An 8,622-nucleotide genomic window follows, 5' to 3' on the forward strand; every position below is an offset into this window, starting at 1 on the left:
CCCTTGTCCACTGTACTAGATACATCCTCAAAATATTCTAGAAGATTTGTCAAGCATGATTTCCCTTTCATAAATCCATGCTGACTTGGACCGATCCTGTCACTGCTTTCCAAATGCGCTGCTATTACATCTTTAATAATTGATTCCAACATTTTCCCCACTACCGATGTCAGGCTAACCGGTCTATAATTCCCTGTTTTCTTTCTCCCTCCTTTTTTAAATAGTGGGGTTACATTAGCTACCCTCCAATCCATAGGAACTGATCCAGAGTCTATAGAATGTTGGAAAATGACCATCAATGCATCCACTATTTCTAGGGCCACTTCCTTAAGTACTCTGGGATGCAGACTATCAGGCCCTGGGGATTTATTGGCCTTCAATCCCATCAATTTCCCTAACACAATTTCCTGACTAATAAGGATTTCTTTCAGTTCCCCCTTCTCGCTAGACCCTCGGTCCCCTAGTATTTCCGGAAGGTTATTTGTGTCTTCCTTCGTGAAGACAGAACCAAAATATTTGATCAATTGCTCTTCCATTTCTTTGTTCCCCATTATAAATTCACCTGATTCTGACTGCAAGGGACCTACATTTGTCTTCACTAATCTTTTTCTCTTCACATATCTATAGAAGCTTTTGCAGTCAGTTTTTATGTTCACTGCAAGATTCCTCTTATACTCTATTTTCTCCCTCTTAATTAAACCCTTTGTCCTCCTCTGCTGAATTCTAAATTTCTCCCAGTCCTCAGGTTTGCTGCTTTTTCTGGCCAATTTATATGCCTCGTCCTTGGATTTAACACTGGTATCACTGAATGGCTGAATGGGAAACATGTTGCATTTGGATATGTCTTAGAAGGCATGAATGTTGTGAAACAAATGGAAAACAAGGGATCAAAAGCAAGGAAGCCAAGTCTTACTGTTTGCACTCTTGACTGTGGGGGGTTGTGAGGGAAGCATTCCTGCTACATGCATCATCATCATCATCGTAGGCAGTCCCTCGGAATCGAGGAAGACTTGCTTCCACTCCAAAAGTGAGTTCTCAGGTGACTGAACAGTCCAATACGGGAATTACAGTCTCTGTCACAGGTGGAACAGACAGTGGTTGAAGGAAAGGGTGGGTAGGACTAGTTTGCCGCACGCTCCTTCCGCTGCCTGCGCTTGGTTTCTGCATGCTCTCGGCGACGAGACTCAAGCCTAGAAATAGGAGCAGGAGTCGGCCATTCGGCCCCTTGAGCCTGCTCCGCCACTCAATAAGATCGTGGCTGATCCTCCACCTCAACTCCACTCCCCCCCCACCCCCCGATCCCCATATCCCTCGACTCCCCTAAAAAATATGGAACGCTTCACGAATTTGTGTGTCATCCACGCGCAGGGGCCGTGCTAATCCTCTCCGTAACATTCCAATCTTAGTGCATGTGCTGTCGGCAGAGACCTCCAGAAAGAGTGGTGGATCTGGACTCCCTGGGGTCAACTAGTTGTTGTAATGGAGAAGTGGGGGGAGGGAGCCGCTTTTCTAGAGTGTTGAATTAAAACGGGGCAAATGCAACCCCCCCCGCCCCCACCCCACGCTTTGTCTGTACGTATCTTGCGAAACACATTGGCCCATAAATTGGAGTGTGGTCATTTATTGTGCAGGTGGGCTGAGAGCCGGAGACCACCCCTTCGCCTGAGTGGACTTACCCAAATCCCTGCCCGATATTGGGTGCTGGGCCTCATTATCCCCGGGCTGTTGACACCTAATGGGTGGGGGGTCCCTCCCCTCCCCAGGCAGCTCACCGGCGGAGAGCACTCAAAGAGCGGTTCGCAGTGAGGCCAGCAACAGCCCTTGGATTGGTGGGTAAAGGGGCCCGGTTGGGTGGGGGGTATCAGGGTGGCGGTAAGGGGGGAGAGTGGGGGTGCGCGGTGGGGGCCGAGGCCCTCCCTCTTCTCGCCTGTCCCAGGTCTACAGACAAAAAAAATCAGTGGGGAAGGGCGGAGAGTCTTGGAAACATAGGAACAGAAGGAGGTCATTCAGCCTCTCGAGGCTGCTCTGCGATTGAATCAGTTCCTGGCTGATCTGTACCTCAACTCCCTCTGCTCCATACCAGTCGATACACATACCCCCAAAAAAACTATCAATCTCAGATTTGTATCTTCAATTTGTGTCGACAGCCTTTTGGGGGAGAGAGTTGGAGATTCCCTCTACCCTTAATGTGGGGGAAAATGCGTCAGGAATTCACTCCTACATTTCTGAATGGGTTTTAAGGTTCTCTTTTGTTCATGGGAAGTGGGCGTCTCTGGCAAAGCCGGCATTATTGCCCGTCCCTAATTGCCCCTCGAGAAGGTGGTGGTGAGCCGCCTTCTTGAACCGCTGCAGTCTGCATGCCCCCTTGTTCTGGATTCCCCCACCGGAGGAAATTATTTCTCTGTATCTACTCTGTCGAATCCTTCTAACATTTTAAACACCTAGATTAGATCACTGCTCCACCTTCTAAACTCAAGGGCAGTGTAATGAGGTGGTGTGGATTTGAACTGAATCGAACTTCCAGATGGTGGTATATTCAACAACAACAACAACCTGTGTTTATATAGCGCCTTTAACGTAGTGAAAAGTCCCACAGCGTTTCACAGGAGTGTTATAAGACAAAAAATTTGACACCAAAATTAGCACAGATGACCAAAAGCTTGGTCAGAGAGGTAGGTTTTAAGGAGCGTCTTGGAGGAGGAAAGAGAGGCAGAGAGGTAGAGAGGTTTAGGGAGGGAGTTCCAGAGCTTGGGGCCCAGGCAACAGAAGGCACGGCCATCGATGGTGGAGCGATTATAATCAAGGATGCTCAAGAGGGCAGAATTAGAGGAGCGCAGACATCTCGGGGGGGTTGTGGGGCTGGAGGAGATTACAGAGATAGGGAGGGGGCGAGGGCCATGGAGGGATTTGAAAACAAGGCTGAGAATTTTGAAATCGAGGTGACCAGGGGAGCTTCAGCAAATTATCCCTTACACTATTGACATGACATCTGTCACCAAAACCAAAATTAACTGTGACTAGAACACACAGCACAGGAAGCTTTCCTCAGTAGCTGATGGTTATTGAGATCCCATTTCCCAACAGAATACACCAGCTGCTCTTCCGACTGCTCGCTTCGGGACAGGAGTATCTGCAAACTGGACAGAGGCACAGCTCAAATTCCCATCCATTTGATGGAAGATTACAGCATCCTCTCCCAACTTCCCACCATCGGCGGCCACACCTTCAGCTGCCTGGGTCCCGAGCTCTGCAATTCCTTCGCTAAACCTCTCCGCCTCTCTCTCTCCTCCTTTTAAGACGCTCCTTCAAGCCAACCTCTTTGACCAAACACCTGCCCATATATCTCCTTATGTGACTCAGTGGCAAATTTTGTCTGATAACGAACCTGTGAAGCGCCTTGGGACATTTTACTACATTAAAGACGCTATATAAATGCAAGTTGTTGATGTAATATTGGCTAAACCTATTTGATTGACCATCATTACTCGATCGGTCCCAGAAATCATAGAATCATAGAAGTTTAAGGCACGGAAGGAGGCCATTCGGCCCATCGTCTCTGCGCCGGTCGACCATGAGCTACCCAGCCTAATCCCACTTTCCAGCTCTCGGTCTGTAGCCCTGCAGGTTACGGCACTTCAAGTGCACATCCAGGTACTTTTTAAATGCGATGAGGGTTTTTGCCTCTACCACCCTTTCAGGCAGCGAGTTCCAGACCCCCACCACCCTCTGGGTGAAAAAGGTTCTCCTCAAATCCACTTTAAACCTCCTACCAATTATTTTAAAGAGCTGTGGAGGCTGGGTCATTGAATATATTTAAGGTGAAGATAGACAGATTTTTGAACGTTAAGGGAGTCGAGGGTTATGGGGAGTGGGCTTGAGGGGCCAGGTGGCCGGAAGTGGAGTTGAGGTCAAGATCAGATCAGCCATGATCTTATTGAATGGCGGAGCAGGCTCGAGGGGCCGAATGGCCGACTCCTGCTCCTATTTCTTATGTTCTTATACCCCCTGGCGATGTCAGTGGTGACTCCACGCTTGTGTGTCAGTCGGCATTGAGCTCTTCCTCTCTGTGGGGAGCTGTTGGGCGAAGAGCCTCTTGGACCCGGAGGGTGGGAGTACATGGCGTGGCGGAATACCATTCCGTGCGAGTCGCGGGACCTCGTCCACGTTTCCTCGCGTGTCACCCGCGGCTCAGTGGGTCACACGCTCGCCTTGTCTGCTCCCCACAATTATCTGCAAGTAGAGATTTGCGATCCAACATCACTGAAACAGATTATCTGCTCACCTATGTCATTGCTGTTTGTGGGAGCTTGCTGTGCACCAATTGGCTGCCACTTTCCTGCATTACAGCAGCGACTACACCCCAAAAGTAAAGCACGTTCATTCTTTTGCCAGAGATGGGGCTTGCTCCCATGGAACTGAAGGCGGTCTAATATCGACTAAATGCAAAATCATTAGCACCTGTCTCACTCTGTTACCAATTTCACCTGCAGCGTCTTTAATGTAGAAAAACTACGTCCCGTCTGCCCTCTGGGATATAAAGATCCCGTGGTGCTATTTCAAAGAAGAGCAGGGGAGTTATCCCCGGTGTCCTGGGGCCAATATTTAACCCTCAACCAACATCACTAAAACAGATGATCTGGTCATTATTACATTGCTGTTTGTGGGAGCTTGCTGTGCGCAAATTGGCTGCCACATTTCGCACATCATCATCATCATAAGCGGTCCCTCGAAGCGAGGATGACTTGCTTCCACGCCAAAAAGGGATCAGTTCACAGGTGTTTCAATGAAGGACCTAATATTCCAGGTCCCGAACTACATCCTGAAGGGTGGGAGATGCCTGTGGGTGGATTTTTTTAACGTGGGGTGACCGTTGCACACCAGCCACCACACGGGCTTGACAGAGCGAGGTCTTGGTCCAGTGGCAAGGGTTAACCAGGACGACTGGAGACCTGCTCTGCTGCACGGACCCAGTGCGCACACACATATCGCAGTGTGGGCTGGGCCCGTGCTGCCCCTGGGCCCCTGACCCGCGAACTCACACCTCTCCTGGGCCCCGATCACACCCTTCTACAATCCCTCACCTCGATCTCGCCGTACCTGCTATACCTCCAATCCTGCCGTACCTGCCCACGCTCCAATCACCGACCTGGATCTTGATGACATCACTCTTCGCTGCCGTCGCCCTCCTGCACCAGCTCGCGCTGTACCTCGCCCTGGTACACCGCCACGCTGCCTATGGCCGCCGCTCACCGCTGCTTTTATGGCCCCGACCTGCCGCTGCTGTGTTGTCACACAGGTCGGGGCCTCCAGGCATTTCCCACATTACAACAGTGACCACACCCAAAAATGTACTTCATTGGCTGTAAAGCGCTTTGGGATGTCCAGTGGTCGTGAAAGGCGCTGTAGAAATGCAAGTCATTTTTTTTAATGTTAAATTGTTTTGTAATTTTCAGCGGTGCAGTTCTGAAAAATAAGAGAAATTTGTAATCCAAATTAAAGGGAATTTCCGCTCATAAAATGAAAGGGAGACTCCCAGTTTTACCAGGAGGGTTCAGCTTTTTCGGATAGAGGTCCAAGCTCTATTTCCGATTTCCGAGTTCTGATTTCCGATTGCTGTTGTTGCGGTCAGTAGCAGAGTAAATCTGCAGACTGTAAAGGTGTGAATCAGTTGACTGGAACACCAGCATTACACAGAATACACTGTTTGCCACGAGTGGTTACAACCACCCCAGCCTGCGAGGCGCAGAGTAATAATCTGCGAGATGGCCCTTTCGCCTGTCTGGAAATTGTTGTGACAGGCGGAGAGATAAAGATCCCACTGCACAATGCAACGCTCGGCTGAGCACGAACAAAACGTACCTGGCTCATCGTGAACCTGTCGGTCTTGTAGTGCTGCACAGAACCCAGTAACAGAGCTTGTATGGCCCTCCTGTATGGCTCAGAGACGTGGACCATATACAGTAGACACCTCAAATCGCTGGAGAAATACCACCAACCCTGCCTCCGCAAGATCCTGCAAATCCCCTGCGAGGACAGACGCACCAACGTTAGCGTCCTCGATCAGGCCAACATCCCCAGCATCGAAGCACTGACCACACTCGACCAGCTCCGTTGGGTGGGCCACATCGTCCACATAGAAACATAGAAACATAGAAACAAGGTGCAGGAGTAGGCCATTCGGCCCTTCGAGCCTGCACCACCATTCAATAAGATCATGGCTGATCATTCACTTCAGTTCCCCTTTCCTGCTTTCTCTCCATACCCCTTGATTCATTTAGTCATAAAGGCCATAGCTAACTCCCTCTTGAATATATCCAATGAACTGGCCTCAACAACTCTCTGCGGTAGAGAATTCCACAGGTTAACAACTCTCTGAGTGAAGAAGTTTCTCCTCATCTCGGTCCTAAATGGCTTACCTCTTATCCTAAGACTGTGACCCCTGGTTCTGAATTTCCCCAACATCGAGAACATTCTTCCTGCATCTAACCTGTCCAGTCCTGTCAGAATTTTATACGTTTCTATGCAATCCCCTCTCATCCTTCTAAACTCCAGTGTATAAAGGCCCAGTTAATCCAGTCTCTCCTCATATGTCAGTCCTGTCATCCCGGGAATCAGTCTGGTGAACCTTCGCTGCACTCCCTCAATAGCAAGAACGTCCTTCCTCAGATTAGGAGACCAAAACTGTACACAATATTTCAGGTGAGGTCTCACCAAGGCCCTGTACAACTGTAGTAAGACCTCTCTGCTCCTATACTCAATCCTCTCGCTATGAAGGCCAACATACCATTTGCCTTCTTCACTGCCTGCTGTACCTGCATGCCAACTTTCAATGACTGATGTACCATGACACCCAGGTCTCGTTGCACCTCCCCTTTTCCTAATCTGTCACCATTCAGATAATATTCTGCCTTCACACTTTTGCCGCCCAAGTGGATAACCTCACATTTAACCACAGGAAGGAGCGTGCGGCAAACCAGTCCCACCCACCCTTTCCTCCAACCACTGTCTGTCCCACCTGTGACAGAGACTGTAACTCCCGTATTGGACTGTTCAGTCACCTGATACTCACTTTTAGAGTGGAAGCAAGTCTTCCTCGATTCCGAGGGACTGCCTATGATGATGCTTGGATCTCGCTGTTTGCTGTGCAGGATCGAGAAGGCCAGGGCTTTGATTTTTATATCATACAGAAGCCATGTTGATGTCAGCACGCTAACCTCTCTGCCAGAAGGTCCTTGGTTCAAAAGTCCCTCCAGAGACTTAAGCCGAGTCCGTTTAGTTCAAACACACCCGAGCACTGCATTGTGCAGTGGGAACAATCTCCCCCCCTGTCACAGCAGTTTCCAAAAAAGCAGATTATTTTGATCAATAGGAAACGTTATTGTCCTCATTTGTCCCCATGTGGATCATCGTCTGTTGGCCAGTTTGGTATTAGCTCGGAATTTGTACAGCAATTTGTACAGCAGGGCTGAGGGAGTGCTGCACTGTCGGAGGGACAGTACTGAGGGAATGCTGCACTGTTGGAGGGGCAGGGCTGAGGGAGTGCTGCACCATCGGAGGGGCAGTATTAAGGGAGTGCTGCACTGTCGGAGGGACAATACTGAGGGAGTGCTGCACTGTCGGAGGGGCAGTATTAAGGGAGTGCTACACTGTCAGAGGGGCAATACTGAGGGAGTGCTGCACTGTCCGAGGGACAGTATTGAGGGAGTGCTACACTGTCAGAGGGGCAATACTGAGGGAGTGCTGCACTGTCGGAGGGACAGTACTGAGGGAGTGCTGCACTGTCGGAGGGGCAATACTGAGGGAGTGCTGCACTGTCGGAGGGACAGTACTGAGGGAGTGCTGCACTGTCGGAGGGACAGTACTGAGGGAGTGCTGCACTGTCGGAGGGGCAGTACTGAGGGAGTGCTGCACTGTCGGAGGGGCAATACTGAGGGAGTGCCGTACTGTCAGAGGGGCACTACTGAGGGAGCGCTGCACTGTCGGAGGTGCTACCTTTCTGATGAGACGTTAAACTGAAGCCCCTCTCAGGTGAACATAAAAGTTCCCACGGCACTATTTCGAAGAAGAGCAGGGGAGTTATCCCCGGTGTCCTGGGGCCAATATTTATCCCTCAATCAACATCACTAAAACAGATTATCTGCTCATTATCACATTGCTGTTTGTGGTAGCTTGCTGTGCGCAAATCAGCTGCCGCGTTTCCTATATTACAACGGTGACTACACTTCCAAAAGTATCTCATCGGCTGTAAAGTGCTTTGAGACATTCGGTGGTCATGAAAGGCGCTATATAAATGCAAGTCCTTCTTTCTGTATTTCTCTGAGGCGCAGCTGCAGCTTGTCGAGGGACAGCCAGGGTCCATTAACTAAACATCTCTTTAGGCTGTGTTAACCAGAATGAGCACTACGGGAGCCCATTTGTGTCAAAAATGAAAGTGTGTTGGCGGGGCGGGGGGGGAGGGGTGGGGGGAAAGGGCATCAGGCTGATCTGCACCGGGCGGAGTGGGAATGGGGAGTTACATCAGAAGTAGAGTCAGTCTGAGTTGACCGAGCAGTGCCCAAACACCCAGTTCCAAATCACACAGACGTAGAGAGTCCAAAACTCGAGACCATGGGGTAGAAATTG

The 8,622-nt window shown here is 50.0% G+C and overlaps 1 non-coding gene across 1 annotated transcript; it reads right to left on the reverse strand.

Annotated features, from left to right (window-relative positions):
• Positions 1 to 1,323: 1,323 nt before the first annotated feature.
• On the reverse strand, positions 1,324 to 1,428 carry LOC139270092 (U6 spliceosomal RNA). Its single transcript, XR_011594440.1, has one exon. It is a non-coding gene; the product is annotated as a U6 spliceosomal RNA (small nuclear RNA).
• Between the last annotated feature and the right edge of the window lie 7,194 nt (positions 1,429 to 8,622).

The sequence above is a fragment of the Pristiophorus japonicus genome, chromosome 8, assembly GCF_044704955.1.
Source record: "Pristiophorus japonicus isolate sPriJap1 chromosome 8, sPriJap1.hap1, whole genome shotgun sequence".
In the NCBI taxonomy this organism is placed as follows: Eukaryota; Metazoa; Chordata; class Chondrichthyes; family Pristiophoridae; genus Pristiophorus; species Pristiophorus japonicus.